At 44.1% G+C, this 23,024-nt stretch overlaps 1 protein-coding gene across 5 annotated transcripts in view; it reads right to left on the bottom strand.

Moving 5' to 3' along the window:
• Positions 1-23,024, bottom strand: part of LOC138297429 (cysteine-rich venom protein-like) — a 260,633-nt gene that overhangs the window by 142,347 nt on the left and 95,262 nt on the right. The window lies entirely within an intron of this gene.

Genomic DNA, 23,024 nt, shown 5'->3' on the forward strand with positions numbered 1-23,024 from the left:
CCACTTAACAAACTTGGAAACTGGATTTTATTCTGTGACAGCCATGCTGCTTAAACAATACTTTCACATTTTGTACTCTAGCCTTCAAAGTGAGTATTAATTTTCCCTCTCTTGGTCAATTCATGCTTTTAAAAACTTGCATTACAATGGGTGAGACTGGTATACACTGTGCCTAAGCATGTTTATTTCAGTGTGCTACCATTTTGACACCTCCATGTAAACATATCTGTTTTCCCAATAGAAGTCCTACTCAGACCAATCTGATGTCTGAAGTTGCCTACATTTGCCATCCTTTTTGCTTTTGCTAAAACTGTGACGAAAATGCCACTGATTAGATAAATCAACCTTAATTATTAGTTCTTGTCAACATACAGGTGTTGAATCAAGTAGAACCAAATGATCTGCATAGGTTAAGCACTGGACAAAAACCTTTTCATTTTAAAGGCAGCAAATCACATACTGCAAATAGAATATTAATTAAGTTGTTTGCTTGAATAATAAAAATCATTGTAAACTTATATAAAACAGACATCTAAGGTGACGTGGCTTAACTTGGGATGGAGTAGGATGCATGTTTTCACCTTTCAGGTCCCCTCACACCAAATCAGCTGCCATCCACAGCACCGGGCTGGCCCGGGAAGTTAAAACAGTGGGTCAGGATTGCCGACCTCCTCTCCCACTCACCCACTGAAGATTGGGTGTTGATTTCAGTCTGGACTAGGCCAACAGCTAAAGGCCCTGGCATGCTGTTGTGCCCCCTGCCGTCTTGCCCCCGCAAGTGGCACTGCAGGACTGCTAGTGCTTTATGAAAATCCTGGCACCCAACAGATAGATGACATCTAAAAGACCGTGCCCCTCATCGACCCGACAGGTGGAGGAACATGTCCCTGGATAGCCCCTGTGGGCTTGCAGTAGAGCACCAAGGCTACCACTCCTGCTGATCTAGCTTTCTGTGGTGTGTCCCACGGTGTGTGCCCATGATGAGGCAGGCTGGGGTTGCACCGCTTCCTGTTGGGGAATGACTGGAGGCACATGAGCTCATGGTGAGTAGAGCTGGGCCTTGAAGAAGATCTCGCAGGCAGCTGCTGTGACAGCTTGATGGCTCATGCAACACTACAGCGTGGCTTGAGGAACCATAGCACTGAAGTGGATGCCTGGCCCCTGCCTGCAATCACTGCTTCCCCACCTCTCTTGCTCTCACTTTCTGCTGCACTGCATCCTTCCTATGACTTGTAGACTCTTTAGGGGGTGTGTAGTGCATAGAGAAAGTGCGAGTGAGGGCGAAAACCTACAGGACTTCCATCTGGCAATCGCAACCTGAAGCATACATCCACCCAGTAATCGAAACTTGAAGCGTACATCCACCCAATGTGTAAAGAACATTGGGGGTCATTACGACCTTGGCGGGCCGCCGCCCGCCAGGCGGTAACCGCTGTGCGGCCGCACTCACGCAGCCCCCATTATGACATTCCCGCTGGGCCGGCGGGAATGAGGCCGCAACATGGTAGCAGGCTCCTAATCGAGCCGGCGGTGTTGCGGCCGTGCGACGGGTGCAGTTGCACCCGTCGCGCTTTTCACTGTCTGCTATGCAGACAGAGAAAAGCTGGCCGGGGCCCTGTTAGGGGGCCCCTGCAATGCCCATGCCAGTGGCATGGGCATTGCAGGGGCCCCCAGGGGCCCCAGGACACCCCTTACTGCCAGCCTCTTCCCGGCGGTGCAAACTGCCAGAAACAGGCTGGCGGTAGGGGGGTCATAATCCCCAGGGCAGTGCTGCTTACAGCGCTGCCCTGGTGGATTATCACTGCCGGGGCTAAAACGGCGGGAAACCGCCGGCCCCGGCGGTGCGACCGCGGTTCTACCGCCGCGGTCATAATAAGGGCCTCCGTACCGCCAGCCTGTTGGAGGTACGGACGCCACATTACCCCTGGTGGTCTCAGACCGCCAGGGTCTTAATGACCACCATTGTGTCACAGAGGGAGGCTGGGGAGACTCTTGGCGCTTGGCGCACCCTGTGTCTGACAGCCCAGTGCCCCAGAGGGACATCTGAAGACCTGCTTTGAGGCACTCTCTCCTGCTTCCTTCCTCTGAGAGCTGCGTTGGCTGATGGCGATGGGAACACAGTTGAGGAGGTCCCCAAGTGAATGAGACTGCTACCATGCCCACTGGATATCCTGCTCATGTGTAGCCCCGTAGATTCGGTGGATCTCCACCCACCCTTCTGCTTTTTCTACATGGACACTCCTGTGGGAGCCTGGCTTTGGGGTCTGGGAAGAGGATGCGGGCTCCCTGGAAACTGTAGAGGGGACAGCTGTACCAGAGACATGTACACCTGGTAGGAGTCACTGAAGTGATTGGTAAATTTTGCTGCTCTCGTGGATTTGAGCACTCGAAGATTTTGCCTCTCTGCTTCACCTGTCTAACTGGCTCTGCCACTTGTGTGAGGCTCTGGACTTCTCTCCCTTGGTCAAACTTGCTTGTGGGGGGCCTGTTTGCAGATATGAACCTAGCGCGTTCCTTGTTTGCACCGGTAGGTCCGGGTCCATGTGGCTCCTTCTGTGCAACACTTGCTGTGACAGTCAAGACACCTAGAGCCCTGATACAGGCCCTCGTGGGGTTTACAGCTGCTCCTGAGACCAACCTGTTGCCTGGGCTATCAATCTACCCAGAGGGAGGCCCCTCCATAGTCATTGCTAATTCTGCACAAGGAGGGACACACCTCACCCGACACATCTTGGCTCCCTACTCTCCTAAGTAACTGGCAAGTGACCTCCTGGCTGCTGACCTTACATTGCCCTGGGCCTCCTACCCCCTTTGAACTATGCTTTGCAGAAAAACTGCCAAGTGGAGCAAGCCATCTGCAATGGAGTAGGACAGAAATGCTCCAAACCAGGACAAGCAAGAATCATTTGCCACCCTTGTTACGATAATGCAAGACTACCTGTCATAATTTCTCCAGGAAATCTGCTCAGAAATTGTCTCTTTGAAAACGGATCTCAAGAGCTGTATTAAGGACATCAAGAGGTATGTAACTGAGCACACAGTTGATGCCAGATCAGAAGATCAGGAAATCCTCTGGTGGCATATGGCAACCTTGGAGGAGCATCATATCAAACTTCAGGCAAAACAGGAGGATCTCGAGAATCCTTGCCACTGCAATAATATCTGCATGCGAGGAGTACCAAAGGGAGAAGAAAGATCTAACATGCCGTTCAGAACAGCTCTCCTCAAGTTGATCAGGGGTGATGATGATGCCCCTCCACCTGTCTTGGACAAGGCTTTACTGGGTGGCATCTGCATCGGGTCACCCCAACGTGGCTCCTGACATCCTGACCTGAGTACACTAATTTACTGAAAGGGAAGCGATCCTCATGGTGGATCGAAAGAAAACTGACTTGGTCTTCCAGGGGGCGCACAATACAGCTTTATCAGGACTTTCTCCCACCATGCTGTGGCACAGGAGAGACTTCAAACTGATCACAAATAAACTATGGAGCATGGACATTAAATATAAGTGGGGTCACCTATTTTCATTGTTCTTTGAATGGGATGGGAAATGTCACACTATGCGTACCCTTACTGAGGCAAAAACAACTCTTGGATATTGCTCCATCAGACAAGGATGAATCCTCCTTGACTGACACCTCTACCAAACCTAACCTGAAGCTGGCATGGACCACTTTTAAACATTGATGCACTGAAAAAGGCCCAGTTGAATCGGCAACCCAGGAAACGAAGCAAGACATTATTCAACATCTAAGAAACATGGATGCGACGATGTCCTCAGCTCTCTCTGCGCTGGCTCCCTCTGAGGGAGGCAGCACCAGCCAGACCATACATTCCTGCCTTATGGCTTGAACTTCCTGATTTAGGCATTATTCACTTCTTGCAATGGTGATGATGGGGGGGGTGGACCGGAGAGGCTCCTCTGTAACTGTTTTGCTGCATGTGTCCTTTGGCCCAGGGTCATCCTCCAGCAACTTGTTTCCCAAGAGGGTAACTCCTCCAATGAGATGCAGACACTATTGTACAGCCACAATCGTTGGACCCTGTTGGTTCACAGTTGTTGCTGAATGTTGTACACTTTCTTTTCTTTTCAGGTCAAACAATTTTTCTGCATACTATGGTAGGTAAAGGCACCAGAAGGAGCAGGATGCTTTGGGAAGGGAGAACAGAAAGAATCAGCCACCTCCTGTCATTGGCTGACCTTGCAAAGGTCAGCCAATGAGAGGAAGAATATTCCCTACCTCCTCACAGAGTGGATGGGGTCAGTGAGAGTTGCTGACCCCACCCCATCCTCTGGCACTTCGGGGCTTACAGCTGAAGCATCCAGATGTGAGGCTATCAGTGATGCTGGCCCTTCTCATGAGGGGGAGGACTTTGCAGCACTTGGTGGTCTGACCACAGGCGTGGTGGGGCAGGACTGCCAAGGTAATAATGACCATCTATTTTTCTAAACTAAAGTGAAAGGGAGACATGTTTTTTATAAATAGAAATAACACTGTTATTAAGTCAAATATTACATACATATAATGTTTTTGAAGAACATAACTGTGTTAATACGAAGATGATTATGCATGAAAGAATTGTAACTGTATCTATATGATGTTTCTAGTCACAATATGTAATAGCATAACTTGTGCAGCTCAGTGTAGCGTAATCACATGGAATTACCCAAAAAGTCTGCAAGATTATGTTTAACTAAGAAGAGCAATTCTGCTTTTAGCTCTATTTCTTAGTACAAAAATGCCTCCTTGCATCCAAAATGGGTGCGACAATGCAGTTTGCGCCAAGAAATAATGCTAAATGCAATACAACACAAACAGCGGGCAGGAGGAGCCACTCACACTTGCTAAATGTGCTCTTTGGCAAAGATGATTCCCCCAACTTACTCCTGGCATTTAGCTCTATTTGCTTGGTGCAAAAGGAACCCTTGTGTCTAAAATGGGTGCAAGAATGCAGTTTGTGATAAGAAATAGCACCAAGTGTGCTCCTGGGTAGGATTTTCCTCCAACTTACTCTCTGTATTTAGTGCTATTTACTTACCATAAAATGGACCCTCACATCCTAAAATGGGTTTGAGGATGTATTTTGCTCTGAGAGATAGTGTTAAATGCAGTAGGACACAAATAGTGAAAAGTGATCTTATGAGAGATTTCCTTTCCACCCTCAAAATTACTCAGAATTATGCGAGCAGGAGTAAGCAAGTAGTAATCACGTTGTTTTTCGTCATTCTAGATCCAAGAGCAACACAGAATTACTGAAATTCCTCTGATTACTTCAGCATAATTGAAATTACTCCTGAGCCGAGTAATAAGTGACTGTATCAGTAACTGCTGTTTTACAGTATGCATATTACAATGAAACTTCCATGTTTGATTGTGACAGCATAGTGTATAATTAGTGGTGTCTCAGTATGATATTTGTGGGTTGTGTCCACGACCACCATTCAGCATAGACTCTACACTGTGAAACCATTGCAGTGAAGCAATCAAATTGGCAGCCCAGGGGAAAAAATAGGCCAGCAGTTGGTTACATATCTGCAGACCCTGACCTCTGATCTGTATCTCATCCCTGGATCATGCATTGGACTATATTTCAGGTTTTGGGACAACATGTAAGCCCTGTTGCATGGCAATGTCATGCAACACGCAACAGACTGCATTAATCTTGTATACGTTTTCTGAGGAGGACTACACACAACCCATATAGTCGTGATATCTGAAGCACTACATGAGGATCTCAAATGTATGCTCTATGATGACTTGCATATATGTATGCCCTGTTGAACCTCTGTTAAGGCAATGGTTGGACATACGAAGGGGCCCCTAAATTCTGAATTCTAGAAACATCCTAGTCTTTAAAGTCTGCATTAACCTCAATACTTGGTCAGTTCAATGTAGTTTAAACTCAGTCTCACAAAGACTCCTTAGCGGTACATGTTGCACAGTATGCCTCTTGACTCTGTCTAATTGGTTTCTATGTAACAGAGTAATCGTGCAAACCAATCCAGTACATTTTCTATTTCTTGCTTTGATCGATACTTTTGCTTAACACACTTTCTTTTTATCTGTCTTTGGATATCCTCCATATCCTCCACTTTTCATTAATTGCTGCTTATTTATATGTCTTTATTTATTTGTGGTTTTCTATAGCATAAACCACACCCATTGGTGTAAAGGAGTTCTTTACATAGTATCATGTAAATACAAAATGCAGACAATATTAGGTGATTTTATTGAAGGATACCGGGCTTGAGTAAAATTTCAATTATGCCTGAGTAACTGGAGTAATTTTGGGAATTCCGCCATAATCTTTGCTGTGGAATTGCTGATAATAATGTGATCACAGTTCTTGCATAATTAAGAGAAATGTTGGGGAAAAAACCTACCAGGAGAAAACATTTAGTGAACGCAAACGGCTGCTCATGCTGCTGTTTATGTTATATTGCACTTGGGGCTATTTTCATGGTGCAAAACGCATTCCCGAATCCATTTTGTCCCAAGTGTGCATTTTGCACTGCAGGATTACTCTTCTTGCATAATTCTGTGTAATCTCACATAATGTTTGGTAATTCAGCAAGCTCACACTACACAGATTTACGTAAGTTACACCCAACCCTAGCCGTTACCCCATCCACTGCTCAGTTAGTAAATCTGCAAATTACTGCTTCCTCAAATTATTTATACTTGGAAGTGTCATTTTCAGTTTATTGTTAAAAATATCTTAAGAAGAGTTGGTCCCTATTGATGGATAGATGGAATTTCAGATTTTAAGGGCTTTTCCTGAGAAGGCTCTATTGGAACAAGATGTTTCCAGATGGAGAGAATCACTAAAAATAGTGCAATCAACTTGATGCATGCGCCTAACCATTTCCACATAGTTAAGCAGCAACTTGCATCATGTGGTTTTCTACGAAATTGTAAGAATTGGTGTAACTGTGGTAGTGGGTGAAATAATCACAGTCCTTGTTAGGGTGAACCACAAAAGTCACTTGAGACATGATTTATGTATTGGTGGACAGGTTACTCCATCACAAAGGTGTGGGAAATACCTTTCACCGCTATTGAATTCCCATTATTTCCTATGGGATTTATATTTTGGTAAGTAAGATATCACTGTTGTGACAGAGTAACTCATCCGTCAATATTTAAGTCAGGCCCTAAGTCATCCATCTGCTTAACCCTCTGGTAGCTTGGCAGAAAGTAGTCAGGCCCAACATAAAGGCAATGTGTAAGATATTTATACAGTATTTCCAGCAATAAAGTGCAAACATAACACAGGAAGTATCCCAAACCAATTTATTAGCAAATAGAATATTTTACAAAATAAAATGGCACAAAAGCGGCAAACAACCAATCGGTAAAATCATAGGTTTGCGTTTTTAAATATTTATGTGAAAAAAGCACCAAAAAGCACACAGCACCACTCACGGTTATCTCGTCAAATTGGACTTGGGCAAAGACACAAGTTAAGGCCAGCCAATCGCGATGGAGCATGGGTCAGATACAGGGACCAGGTTATTCCCATTGAAGAGTTATCTTCTAAAGTCCACATGAAGAGTTAGATATGGTGGGTACGCTTTATGCAGTTGGCTTGTTGCACCACTTTGACGATATGTGCAAGGTGTTTCGCATTCCTACAGGGCAGTTCCTTCTATATGGCACCCTAAAGGGGCAGCACGCAGAATGTGGGAAGGAAGGAGAGGGGGCCACAACTGCTCCAGAGTTTGCAATTTTATTGTGATACTACTAACACCTGTAGACTGATCGCAGGTTAATACAGAATGATACATATGGATGTGGTTTTGCCCCTCACACTGCTGTGCGAATGATGGGAGGCATGGGACTGGGCTAAAATGAGTCCATATTCTCCTGCAATGCCTGTTTCAAGCTTTTCTATTAATATATATTGCACCAAGTTTATCTCACACCCCAGAAGCTTAATGTCTATTTTCTGACAACTATCCCTGTATGCCATTATTTTCCATGTGTGGAAGGGAGAGCACAATCGTTTTACAACTGGTTTGCAGGGTTAAAGTACAAAGTCCTATGGCCAACATAAAGTGGGTTTAGCAGTGAAAGGCAAATACCTAGGGGAATCCTTCAGAAAGAGCAAATATCTATGACTAATGCTTGGAAAGTGACTTCAATTGTTCCTGGTCAAAAGTCCAGAAAAACGGCACAGTGTCCAAGATAGCGTGTCAACGTCAAGCCGAATAGGATCTTGATATTACCAGTGAGGCTTCAATAGAGGTATGTGTTTATTTTAGTTTCAAGGGGTGTGTCAGGAAGCTAGATTGAATGTGCTGCTTACCATCAAGTTAGTTGCAGTGCATTGAGGCATTGACACTATGCACATGAGTGTCTTCAGTGAAGGAAAGGCTTAAGTCATTACAGAATTTGGGGTTTGACTGTATTCCAGCTGCTAACACACTGGGAAACTGCTGTGTGGTAGAGCATCAGCAGTGAATCTCATTTTCCAGTGAGCCACAGGCTCTTGTGACTCTAGAGAAACAGTATCCATCTTAGAGTAAAACTACCCCTATGGTGCTTGCCATTCTTGCTAGGCAATTGTGCTACAATTATTATGCCGCTGGCCCTCACTACATTGATTTTAGTTTCCAAGCATCAAGACCTTTAATTCTAGTTATAGCTATGGACATTTTGGTTTACCAACAAGTATCCTGAAGTTGTGTGTGCTTTAAAAACAAACTTTAACAAATTGTTTGCACACTTATTTGAAGTTTACAGCCTTAGGTTGTATATTCTGCAGCAAAGTTTATGTACATGTTTTTGAGCTATAAGGGTTGGTTTGTGTATTCTGCGAGGAGTAACTGTGATGGAATTTCCCATGTACAGGAATGTAAATGTATGTAGTTTATGAGTTATTGGAATTCTGGTATACATTGTTATTGCTAAGTGTATAGAATGATAGGATTGTAATAGTGTTCCCAATTTTCCAGTTTTCATCAGTCAAGTAAAAACTGTACTATTCTTCCACAAAAGAACATATAGGCCCTCATTTCAACCTTGGCGGGCGGCAACCTGTGCCGCCAACTCCAAGGCTATGCCAGGCCCTGTGGCCAACTCACCCTAAAGGCAGCCAAACCCACACTGCACAGAGCCCTTATTCGTGCATTATGGGGGCGGGTTGGTTACAGGGCTATTGGCCTACCCTGCATGCAGGGTGTTAGCCACAAGGCCTGGCCCTGGGGCTCCTCTCTCCCAGAACCTTTTTTTTTTTTTTAAAGGTGAGGAGGTAGTGGAGCCACCCCAACCCACCCCGGGCTAAAAGTTACAAAAAGGGAGGAGGCAATTGGTTTCCCTGTCCGAGTTTCTTTAGGGCCTTGGAGCTTCATACCTCCAGGGTGTTTTTTTCTAAATGAATTGGGAGGGAGCGACCTGGCTCCTTCCCTGAGCCTGCTTAGGCCCTGGGGACCCTATTTCCAGAACCGTGTTTTTTCAATTAAAGGGAAAGGGGGCCACATGGCTCCCTCCCAGAGTCTTATTAGAGACCCCATCCACCAGGGAAGCTCCTTAAAACAAATGGGAGGGGGCCTCGAAACTTGGACATCGCTCCCTGTAGGAGGCAGCGCCTTGAGACCCTCACGGGTGAATAGCCGGGCTTTACAAAAACTGATTAATTGATTTATTGATCTATATAGTATGCAAAAGTGATAGTCACTGTGCGGATAGTCCGAGCAACCCACTTTGATACCCAGAGGTAAAAAGCATATCCCCTAATGCTCTGCTTTTGTGGTGGTGTGGGTGAGCAGTTGGGCTTATTTTGTAGATGTGCTAAACATTTGTTTTACTCACAGTATCAATAATGTGGACACACACTCGGAAGAATAACTCAAGACCAATGAACAAAAATACTTTAGATTTTTATAAAAAAAATTAAGACCAAGATCATCAATAGCCGGTAAGTACTTTTTTAGTTATGAATTTTCAAAGTTTAGAAAATGTTCTGTTTTTGTGTGTAATTACACACCATAGCATTCAAGGGGAAAAACATAAAAAATGCATATAAAATCAGGCAATGTTCTCACAAATGTCACCTTCTATTTTTGGGTCGCAGTCATAGAAGTGTTCACTGAGCCAGCTGGAGAAGTGCGGGTGGTTCCCAGTTCAAGCAGGAGCAGCGGCTGAAGGGCTTGGAGTTGACGCCTAAAGGAGAACGAGACCACTTGGAAACACACTGCAAATTTTGACTTAAAGATAAGTCTGGTGGGTCCCCTTGGAGGTTGCTGGTTTGTCGATGAAGGGGGCAGGGAGGTCGGGCGCAGCACAATTAAGTCAGCCAGGATTCATGCATCTTGGAGTCAGAAGCAGACATCTTTGAGGGTGGATTGCAGGTCAGCAGGGCCACTCTGTTTGGTGGTTCTTGGGTATCCAGAAGTCCCTTGACTGGTGCTTGCTTATGGCCTTTTGGAAGACTGGAGTGGACTTTGATTTTGGGTGTCCGACGTTGGGGGTCCGGTACCCTGGGTAATAGTATGCCAAAGCCTTATAAAGTTCTAGTGCCAATAAATTTGGCATAGTTATGGGTCCTGTCTCCAAAAGCTGTTGTATAGATTTTGGCTGGGCTGCTGGGTCTGGGTCATTGTTCAGCAGCTGGTCACCTTATTGGACTTTGAGGTTCCCTGCCTGCAGGGTGGAGGGAGTGATGTGGGGGACTAACCATGTCAAATGAGGCCATTTCTCAGACTACTACCCAACAAACGAAACTACACTTCTCCCGGGGATCATCTAAGTGGAAGACTCTGGAAAGGCTATCTGCACTGGCATGAGCAGTCAAATGTGTGTGTTTTACTTTAAAGTGCATTCCCTGTAGAGGTATGGACCACCTAAGAAGTTTGGGGTTTTCACCTTTCATCTGTTGAAGCCTCCTGAGAGGCCTGTGGTCTGTCTGAACCGTGAAGTGAGAGCCAAACACATATGGTCTCAGTTTCTTCAAGGTCCAGACCATAACAAAGGCTTCCCTCTAAATGGCACTCGATTTTTGTTATCTGGAGAGTAGTCTTCTGCTAATAAAGCAAAAGGCTGATCATGTCACTTGGAGTGGAGAATGCTGATTTTTCTTTTGCTCCAGAGGTCATGCCTATCTGCCAGCACCCAGATCTCAGATCAAAGGTACTCAGATATCTGGCTGCCCTAAATCTGTTTATGAGCTCATCTGCCCTAGAAATTGGGTGTGCATCAGTTTTTATTACAAAATTGAGGCCCCTGTAGCCCATACAGAACCTAATTTCTTTTTTTCATCCTTGGTGTGAGGCTTGGGAACTAAAACTACTGGCTAGACCAGGAGCTCTCAGAGGGTTCAATGACACCCAAATCCAGCATCATGATTACCTCAACTTGGATGCTTTCTCTGACATGGTGTGATTGTCTTTTAAAAAAATATTTTTATTGAGATCCAAATTTGCAATAAAAACATCATAGCATGACATTCATGCTTCTCCAATAATACATAAATACATTAATAGATCATATTTCATTGCAGAATACGTCAACAAAAGAAGCGCTAAAACATTAGACTTCATAATATCTGCAGTAAATCTAAGCATAGCATTTATCCCACAGCACCACCAACCTCTTTAATACCCCAAGGAGTCTTCCATAAACGTCCCCCAGATTTTGTCAAATCTCTTTGTCCCCCCACATTGCAGCACATAAAGCAGCTCCTAGACCACACAGACCTATAACGTGTGTCCAATGTGCATTGATCCCCATCATTACATTGAAAAGAATGCCCAGACCAATTAGAGTTAACCTGGACTAAGAATTGGCGGGTTCTACAAAGAGCCATTTAGTGAAAAATAGCATTCTCCACCAATTGGCTCCTCTCAGAACTGTGAAATTCAGCATTTTGATTTTGCCCCACATCTTTTCCATTCATTCTAACCCTTTAATGGTTCCCCATTTTTAATAGCTTTCAAACAAGGCTCAATCTAGGTTACTAAATATATTGAGTATGTTTCTAAAGGAGCCAAGGAGACTACTTCACCAATTTCTGACAAATTCTTCCACCTATCTCAGGACAAAAAGTCTGCTACCTTCCTATATCCATCTGTCTCCCATTTTCTTACTACATCCGAATCCAACCTAGTGCCAGGATTACCCCACCAGTTTTGATAACGGAGTAGCAGAATTGATATAGAGATCCGCCCGCTTCCTAAAAACCACCATAGCCTTTTGTAGCAAACTTTATTTGGTAGTTTTGATAATTTTAACACATCACATATACCATACTCATTAAGAATCAATTCCAAAACATCACTCTGAAAAGTAATACCATATCTCAGCTTTGCATTAAATCTGGACATATACCTTGCAAAATATGCAAAATAATATTCTTTGACGTTAGGAAGTGCCAAGCCGCCCTTCTCCAGTTCCTCATATAAAGTGCTTGTTGCTAATCTGGTAATTTTATGTTGCCAAGTAAATGATATACACATAGATTCCACTTTCATAAAACATGATGTATTTCAAACACATGGAATAGCTAAAAACAAAGCAATTGAATAACGATGGACTCAACATTTTCATTAGAGCGACCCTCCCTAAAATAGTTAAAAGGAAGCGATTGCCACCATGCAAACATAGCCTGTACTTTAAAAAATAAGGGGGAAAAATTAAGATCATATAAATCCACATTCTTTGAAGAGTAGCTAATCACCAGATATCTTTTTAGATGAACATTTACACAGGGCATTATTTTGGGGAGTAATCTATCCAAGCTACACCTGCAAAGAATAATTCAGATTTTTTCTTACTGATTTTATAGCCCCTTCCTTCTCAAATTAACAAAAGTCTCAAAAGCTTTGCTGCTGTCAAGAATCAAATTATTATCATCGACGTATAATTTAATCTTCCCCATCTGCACAACGGGAGGCCAAATTTAAGTATTCTGCCTAATTGCAATCACCGATGGCTCAATAAAGAAAGCAAAGAAAATCAGCGACTGCGGGCACCCCTGACAGGTCTCTTGACAAACTCATAATTTACTCACCTCTGTTGCATTTATTATAATATTGGCATCAGCATTCAGATACATCCTATGTACCAACCCCGTAATCTAGGAAGGCATCCCAAATTTGGCCAAGAAGCCAAATGGCGTTTCCCAGACCACGAGGTCAAAGGACTTTTCTGCATCCAATAAAAAAAATATGGGAGGGCAGAGAAATAGACTAGTGCGTTTGGCTAGGTAATGTGCATTCGTTCCCAACTGACAACCACAATAAAACCATTCTGGTCATGATGGGTTAATTTGACTGCTATAAATTAAGTCAGTTCAGAAGTTTCATAATTATTTTGTAATCAGAGTTCAATAAAGTAATTGGGCAGTGCAAGTTTGGATCTTCTCCAGCTTCACCTTTTTTTAAGAAGCTAACCACAAGCTGAAAGATGTAATAGCACTACCCTTCAGTATTGTTTTGACTACCAATAAAAGTTAGTCTGCCATAACACTGAGGGAAGATTAAAAAAATTCCCCCAAGAAGCCATGAGGGTTCCAAACCTTACCATTTGAGAGGCTTTTAACCACCTTCACCAGTTCTTCCCTGGTAAAAATGCAGGCAATACTTTCCATGTCCTCCTTAGGTAAAGCAGGAATAGTGAGCCCTGCTAGATGTTTTTCCAATGCATCTGTGTCTACCGCTTGACTCTGACTACATATCTGTCAATAATGCTCTAACATGATTTCACCCACTTTCCTTTGTTCTGTACACCTAACACCTGAGACCGGGCTTTTCAGAGCATGTCTCGTATTACTATCAGCCTGCTCACATGCCTGGCATGCTAGGAATCTCCCCGTAAAATTACTCTCCTCATAGACCTTTTGCATATAGGCGCAATCCACCACATCATAGGCAGTATAACACTGATCAGTTTAGGCCTGTTTGGCCTGGACTGGCACTTTCCTATTCGCTCTTGAAGGATGCCTTAAAAATGTATCTAGACTATCATGAACACTCTCTTCCAAGGTTCGCTTTTAATGTTTTATGTTCCTAAGATTAGCAGCATCCTTTTCTATCGTGATACCCCACACTACACTAGGAGGAGCTGACCCATGTTTCCTACTAAAAAACTCCCTGATCTGCTCTTCACATATCCAAACCCATGCCCCTTCATGTAGGTACAGCTTGTTAAAAATCCATCTCCTACCTTGGGGAAAACACCTCTCCACAAAGACCTCCAGAGCAAGAATTGCGTAGTCTGACAAACCATTAGGGAGAGTCTGCTGGCCCTTAAAAAACAGGGGTGTGATATAAGGAAAGTGCTGCTGCACCTAGAGCAGTCCTGCTTTCTTTGCACCTCTTAGCACCCCCCTAACACTACCATGGCTGCGTCATATCTAAGAAATGGCGCACCAGGGAGGTAGTTAGGGAAACTAGCGTTAACGTTTTTGACACTAGTTTGGAGCTTTGCAGGACTAGCCTCAAAAATGTTGATGCTAATCTGCAAAGCCCTTTGAGGCCCATTGAAAACAATGATGTGCCTCATTTTAACGCCTGCTCCGAGTAGGCGTTAAAAGTGCCAAAAAAATGATGCAATGAAATCTCTTAGATTTCTTTGCACCATTTTTGCGGCCCCCATAACAGGGGAGCACCCCCTTTGCATACATTATGCCAGGAGCAGGCATAATGTAGTGCAAAGGGTTACAAAGTCATGCAATGCATGCATTGCGCCACTTTGCAAATCTGTGCAGTGATTTTTGCCTCTGTTGGGCCACATTAGTGTAAAAAAAAGATGCTAATCTGGTTTAAAGAGGTGCTCGGGACTCAAATCATCCCCAGGCTTTTTAAGAGTGAAAAAAAAAATCATTCTGAGATGAGGTATGGAATCAACTGGAGAAACATATATATTCTATTTTGGTTGGAAAAGCCACCCTCCAAGGATCATTAAGTGGCAAGGTTCCTCGGTAATTTTGCAAAACTTTCGCAACTGTAGTCTTTAACTGTTTTTTCCTCTTTATTGAGGAGTCTGTTCTGGGGTTCTGGAGGAAGTTAAAATCCCATCCCATAACAATTTCTCCTGGAACTTGTAATATAGACTGGAAAAGCTCCTTGTAAAGCCGAGAATTATCTTCTACAGTAGTGTACAGGCTTACGAATGAAAGTGATCTAAAAAGCACGGAGCAGTTCACCCAGCACAAATGTCCATTTTGATCACCAGCAAAGTCCAAGGCTTTTGGCCAGAAAAATTGTGTCACTGAGAAGTGTCGCTTGGCCTGACAAGAACCCACTATAGTAGGCCCTGTTTTTAAACATGGTAAATTCCAGAAGCTTATTGGCCGGGATATGGGTGTCTTGCATTTAAACTACCAAAGGATTTTTGGCGCTAACCTATGCTTCTAGTGCACACTACTTATTATTATTATTTAGGCCAGTGGCATTCAAGGAGGCTACCTTCAGTGTGCTATCAGACATTGTTCCTACTTTCTTTTCTCGGAGGATCAACAGAGAAAATTGCAAAGAAAGTGCAAACATTCTTAAAAGTGCCTAATGTGCATGAAGTGACCACAGGACAAAAGTGCAAACTTATGGCCCTTACTTGTTGACCAATAATTAAAGTGCAACCAATAGGTAAAGTGCCACCTAAGCTGTCCATTACCCTGGACCTCCATCTCCCCATACTGCATGAAATGCATATGTGCTGAATCTGCCCCATGCCTAATTGAATGTTAAAGTGCATATAGTTCCTAAAACACAACTCCATCCTGTAGCCAGTACCTTCTCTGCGGATAACTCATCCGCTGTATCCCATACACGGTCAACCTAGTATCGCACAGCATTGAAGTCCATCCAACATAAATATTCCGACTTCCGAGCCTTCATATAGGTGTATATTCCAACAATTATTTTTTCATCTCATTTTCCAAGCATTTTGCCCCGCCCACCCACCACCAACCTCTGTGCACCGCCACCCTTCTTGCCCACAAGAGTCCTGTAACTGAGCTCCCCCGGCCTGGGGACTCTAGGAGCACTTCCCTCCCTCACACCCCCAAGTGACCCCTACACCACTTATCCCCCCACCTGCTTCCCTACCCCCACTACCCTGAAAGTGTTGCCTTAACATGGCACCATTTGTCACCTACAGCATCCAGGGAATTCTTATTATCATGTAAACATAGCACTATATACAGAATGCTATATACCTCGATCCTCCCTAATCAACACCACATCACCCATTCTGGGACCTCCCCCGTCCCCACTAGGGTGCTGGATTGAATGTAAAAATGTTTTGGTAGCTTCAACTCTATGAAATATATTTGACTGCCCCTTAAAAAGCACTTTCAGTTTTGATTGCTGCAATAGACCTGCAGGAGCATCAGGCTTTTGAAAATCAGTTAAAATTCATGCCTCTGCTGAGCAGTGAAGGCAGACATGTCCAAAAACGTTTGAAAGTGAAATCACCCAGGACCTGATAAAGCATTGATTTAAATGCAAATGCAAGAATACATTTCTTAATACGGTGGTCACCAAAATTCATCAGAATCTTCTGAGTGTATTTGGCATTGGGAGACTGAACTGCTGGAACCCGATGGTCCCTTGTGATAGTGAGGTCCAGTTTTTGATTCACCACTTCTGGGTAGATTTACTGGATAATAAGATCCGTAATAAATTTAGAGACAGTGCCCATTCTAGAGATCTTCTGGTACCCCGTAAACTTTCAATTGGAACAGGGTGATCGATTAGTTCAGATTGAAGCTTAGCTACTGAAATTTCCAGCTGAGACCCCCATCTTCAAGATCCGACACCTGTTGCTCTACCACGTAATATGGGTGTTCGGCCATTGGATATTGCTACTAATAAGATTTAGCTGTGCTTCAGTCCCCTGAACTGCCTCCTCCTGAAATCACACAGTATTTGAAGGAGCAAGGCCTCCGTTGGAGAAATGCACTTTTCCTCCCTTTCACCACCTCAGTTGGTTTGAGTACATGACTGAAGGTGTTATGATTCCAGGGATAGAGGCCGCTTAAAAGATTTCTGTTGATCTGTCCTTACCCCCAATGAACCAGAGGGGGTTGCTGTCAGTTCTGTGCCAGAGGTGTCAAAGATGTCTAAACAACGCTGAATGCTTGCCAAATAGTTTTGTACGATAGGCACTGAGTTACACCTGGCATGTTTGCTCCATCATGTATTTTCAGCGAATTTGTTCATCTTTGCTGATTCCTTAGGCACAGCCAAAACTAACAGTGAATATGTCTGGTGACGCAGTTCCTGAGGGGTTATTAACATATGCTTCCTCTCTGCCTTCCTCGCGTTCCCGGGCTGCTGCTTGGCACAGGATATTCATTTGACTGGGGCCCATTTACAGGGGGGAGCAGATTCTGCGAGAAGCCTGTAGATTCTTCTGAGCTCCTAGACTTATTTTCCTCCTTGCCACATATTAAAGCCTCATTTTGTTCTGTCTCTTGACTGGAGGATAAAGGCGTTGTTCGGGGGTGGCTGCCCTAAAGCCAGAGGCATAGGCAGAGACAATCTGTGCGGCAGACCCTGGTCCTGGTTCCTTGTCTTGTGAGTTCAGGCATTTACACTTCATGTTGCGTGCAGTTTTGGCTAAAGTGCATACCTTGAACTGAGATTCATGCGAAATCTCCTCCATCACAGCGGCAGCCACCCTGCACCATATGCAGCTGCTTCATGTGTTGCTTCGGATGTCACAAGCTGCACCCATGCCTACAGGAGCTGCTTCTGTGGCAATCCTACGCATGCACCTACCCAGAGTAAAGCCTAATACTTCCCTCACTGGGGTAGACATGTACTTAAGACAGCAAATCAATTTGTATAAGGAAAGATTACCTACTAGTGCCCCCCTCCTCTGTTTGACTTCCTGCACCTATTTGTGTACTCAAACAATTGCTGTATAGAAAAACAAGGCAGCTGTTCACAGAAGTTGCTGTGATATGCTAACAGCCGGGGTCTTCCCAGATAAGTGGAATTTCTGTGCCTCAAGTGATTACTCATTAATACCAACAATTTCCACTCATCCACGGTCTGCTGCTCGTGTTTTTAGCCTGCTTCCACAATCTCAGCAGGGCCAAGGTACCTCGATGAATTCAGGCCAGAGAGCATAGAAGGCCAAATCTGTAAAAGGAAGGAGAAGGGAGGAATTGTGAGGCACCGTTGTAAGATGAGCGGTAAGCAAAAAGAAAAAAATTGGAAAGCTGCAGGCAGTTTACAAACCGCCGCCCACTCGCAGTCTGCTAGATGAGTCGGGTGGTTTCTGCATGGCTTGTTTAACGGAATCATAAGCTCCGGGAGGCCGGTGGAGCTGCATCATTAGTAACACGCCTCCTCGCAGCAGTGCACTATAGCCGCTCCCCTAGGACACCGTCAGTGACTAGCCACAGAGCATGATGAGAGCTTCCTACATGGTGCCCTCTTCCTGGTATGACTGTCTATAAATTTTGTTTTTGACACACAAACTGTCTCCAGTGTCCATATCATGAGTACACCAGTTTGTCCTACCAGGGACAGTGAGAATAGCTCAGCCTACTGGTTAATGACTTCCCTGCAATCAGCTTGCTCTTAGTATGTGAGGGTGTCTGACAAGAGCACTCCATCAACAAAACCATCTTTTTGGGTTGCTGGAGAGGAGATTGGGGAGAGGTCTATGCTCTTCTTCCTGTCCCTCATCTGTAACAATGACCATGGTCACAGCAGATCTGTAAAAATAGGGCTTTAGGCGATTGACATCTATTATCCTTTTGGGATTCTTGGAACTGCCAATGTCAGCCAAGTAGGTGACCTCCCCTTTTATTTCAAGTATGGGGTGGGGCTCAGACTACTAATCTTAGAGAGCCCTAGGAGCCACAGGCTCCAACACCCAAACTTTCTGTCCTGGTTGGCATTCCAACTGTGCAGCATTTTGGTCATATCAGGGCATTTGGAGCTCCTGGCGGGCCTGATGCTTTTTGCTTTTTTCTCCATATACTCAGTCATCATGGAATAATGGACAAGTGTATAATTCACAATGTCCTATTTGGAGGCCTCTCCCAGTCTTCCCTTACAAGACTTAATTGACCACTAACAGGATGCCGAAACAAAAGTTCAACGCAGGGAAACTCTACTCCCTTTTGTGGCACTTCCCTTTAGGCAAAAAGCAGACATGGAAGTAAGACATCCCATCTCCTTTGGAGATTTTCAGGGAGTCCTTTCAATGTCTGGTTGTGAGAAAGGACCTCTTTTGACATGATACCCCCCTCAATTTTGTCTGGAACATGTTGTTGTTTCAAACTCTAAGTGCCGTGGGTCTCTGCTAAACAAGTTCCCAGGGCCAGATCTCTTTCCTCCAAACTGTACTGTGTTTGGCACTTCAGCCACTCTTGTAAGCCACTAGTATTTATACCCCTTGAACCTAGGGCACGGGTACTGAAGAGGCCCCCCCAGAGCTACAGTACCAATTGTGCAAATCTGAGAGGCCCTCATGCAGACTGCTATTGCAAGTGCATGACGGGGTATATCCAACGTTGCAAATTAGACATGGTACTCAGCAAGAGTGCCATATCCACTAACACTGCATGCAAAATAGGTAAGTCAACCCTCTGGCAGGCCATAAGGCAGGGTGCACTATAATGCATGTGAGGGCATATGTGTGCATAAGAAAATATGCCTCTACTGTGTCTTTGTCAATTTGTGGACATAGTAAGTGTACAGGGAGCCATGGCAAATGCTTGTACTGGACACTGGTCATTACGAGTTCCCCAGCTACATGATAGCCTCTTTAAACACTGGATCTTTTGGTATCAAACAACTCAGAATAATACACCCACACTAATGTCAGTGTTGGGTTTATTACAAAATGTCTTATAAGTGCCCTCTGCAAAACCTGACAGCCCCAGCTAGAACTCCTGGGGTGAGAACGTGTCCTATTATGAAGCAGAAAACAAAGCCTTTCCTGGGCACCCTGCAGCGGTCAGTTTGAAAGGCTTTGCCGCCTTGGAAATCCAACCTCCACCTCTGCTGCTAGCAGCAGATGGCTGCCCAATGGTTTTGCCCCCACTTTATGCGGGAAACCTTAGCAAGAATAGGAGGAGCGGCCACACTCAGCCTGCACAACCCCTCAGGTATGGCAGGAGAGGGGACCACACTCCATTTAATTTTCCTCCATCTTAAATGGCAAGAAAATAGCCAATCAGGGGTGTGACCTCTCCCCCAGGAAGTGGTCACTTAGTGGGCGTGGCCACCATGAGGTAGGTGGCCCATTGGCCACTACCGGGAACTCCCCCTAACACACCCTAAATACAATATTTAGAGGGCATCCCTAGACGAAGACCTCAGATTCAATTGACACAAAGAAGACTAGGACAAAAAAGATCCAAGGCATGAGAACTGAAGCCCTGCAGCAGAAAGAAAAATACACCAAACCCTGCCTGCTGCTGCAAGGACTCAACAATTACCACTGAGGTGTCACCTGGAAACCTTAAGAACTCTAGAAAACACAGAGCACCTCCAGCCTTCTAATAATCACAAAGATCTTACCTTTGAGTGAAGGTATCACTCCCTGCACCAAGCAAGCAAGGAACCCGCACATTCTGGTAAAGTGACCAGCTGCTGACCAATGACCCAGACCCAGCAGCCCAGACAAAAACTGTTCAAAAACTGAAGGACAACACTTACCACTGTGCCAGGTTTGGTGTGACTAGGACTTTCTAAAGCTGTTGGGTACCCCTACCCATGGTACCAGGCCCACAACTTTGAACACCCAGAAGAAGAGTCCATTACAGATTCTAAAAAGCAAAGGAGCAAGCCCTCCTTGAGAGACTTTAGGACTCCTGAGATCCACCCCCTGAGTGGCCCGGTTGACCTGCAATCCATCCTCAGGGACACCTGCCCTTGACCACAAGTGCTCCAAGATGAACAATGCTTGACTGACCTATTTGCTCTGCACCTGGCCTCCCTGGCCCCTGCACCAACCAGCTGTGCTTTAGGGGTCCCCACACTCTTGTGACCTCAACCTTCCAAGGGGACCTGGTGGACTTACAGTTAAGTCCATCTGTGCAGTATGTTTCCAAGTTGCCCCCTTCTCCTCAGTGCACTAGCTCCAAGACCTTCAGCTGCTGCTCCCGCTGGAACCGGGACCCACCAAACTTCTCCGACTAGCCCATAGGACCTCTCAATGACCTCAACCTAAAAGCTAGAAGTGACAATTGCCTGATTTTATATGCATTTTTAAAGACTTTCCCATTGAATCCTACGGTGTGCAATTATGCACTAAAACAGAACATTTTCTAAACTTTGAAAAATCATAGCAAAATAAGTACTTATCATATATTGATAATCTTGACTTAAAATGTTTAATAAAAATCTGAAGTATTTTTGTAAATTGGTCTTGAGTTATTCTTCCGAGTATATATCCACATTTACTGATACTGTGAGTACAACAAATGCTTAGCACATCTCTTGGATTAGCCTAACTGCTTGCCCACACTACCACAAAAACAAAGCATTATGTGGTCTGCTTTTTACCTCTGGATACCAAGGTGAGGTTGCTTGTACTCTCTGCACAGTGCACATCATTTTCATACACTAAATAGGGAGCTAAACTCCTACAAGAAGACATTGAATGCTAATATGCTGCTGGCAGACAGTGATGTGAACTTTAGAACTACTGGTACAGTGCAGTGTTCCAAAGGAGGTTGCCATGGCAGCTGAAGTGAAAGGTTGTGGAGGGAAGGGTGGTTGCATTGATAGTTGTTTGAACTGCTTAAAAAAACAGTTTTTATCAGACAATCAGTTGGAAAAAAAATAATTTGCCAACTCAGTGTTATAAGTAAATGTTACACGTGCATAAAATTTGCTTGAAACACAATTGTGAGTACATTTTCAAACTCCCTCCCATCGTGCAGGTACACGGGGGAGTCACAATGAGCGCTGTGACAGAGTCGCAACTCAAACAGTGGAAAGTCTCAAATTGGGCTTCTTCGTAGGAGGAAAACAAAGGGTTAACAGCCTGTAAACAGGTTGTGCATTAGAAAATAAATATGAAAGCCAGTTTTTTATTTGTTGATCACCATAATATCACTGATAGCAAAGTTGAAAAGGTTGCCATCAATAGTTCCTTGATGTGAGAGTGGTGTACCATTCTTATGCTGACATTTTTTGCTCATACAAACAAAAGAGTTATAGTTATATTGTGAGAGTATTTTACCAGTAATTGGAAGCTAATTAAAAGGTATGTGAATTAAATGACATGTGTATAACACATACATATTTACAGGTATGAGGCAGATTAAAAAGTAAATGATATAGAGAAAACTACACTGTGAAAGAGAGTTGCTAAAGAAATTGAAACTCTCATTTGAAAGTGTTGTGAGCAATTTATTGTTTCAGAAAATATATAACACTAGTTGTTTGTAATCTATGATTGTTTATTCTACAAAACAATTCAAATATCAACTTCACTTTCTATTTCTAAACACCTCCTAAGACTTCAAGTGCCTTTTTAGTTCAAATGAATCATATTTAAGGTATGCTATATGTAGGTTAAATGGAGTATGTTATGTACTTACAAGGTAAAAGTTACAGACCCACTCATAGACCTCCTGCATGAAAAGAAAAGGTTAGGTGTGTACTATATGAAGAAGGTATGGCATATTCTTATCCTTGTACCCTGTGATGACACACAAACTGCTACCAAGGAGCAATGCAGACACCCTTCTAACAGAGTGTAGGGTTAACTGTGTTGCAAGGGTGAGTGTTTCTATGCAATAAAGGGCCATTTTCATTTATATATAAGCAATAAATAATGGTGTTTGTCTTTATATGTGTGGTTTAAAATGTACTACACATAGAAAGAGGAACAAATGGGAAGAAATAATCGTGCCTGTCCCTCTTCCGCCACTTTCACACTACGAATGAAGTGGGGTTTGAATGTGACACATTCTTAGGTTTCTAAAAGTGGGAATGCATGAGATTCCATCATATTACATGGGGACTGGGTGGGAACACCTCAAGGACCCCATGTAACAGCCTTTGCACACAGAATTATGCGTGAAAGGAATCCATGTTTACT

The sequence above is a fragment of the Pleurodeles waltl genome, chromosome 5 (assembly GCF_031143425.1).
Source record: "Pleurodeles waltl isolate 20211129_DDA chromosome 5, aPleWal1.hap1.20221129, whole genome shotgun sequence".
Taxonomy (NCBI): domain Eukaryota; kingdom Metazoa; phylum Chordata; class Amphibia; order Caudata; family Salamandridae; genus Pleurodeles; species Pleurodeles waltl.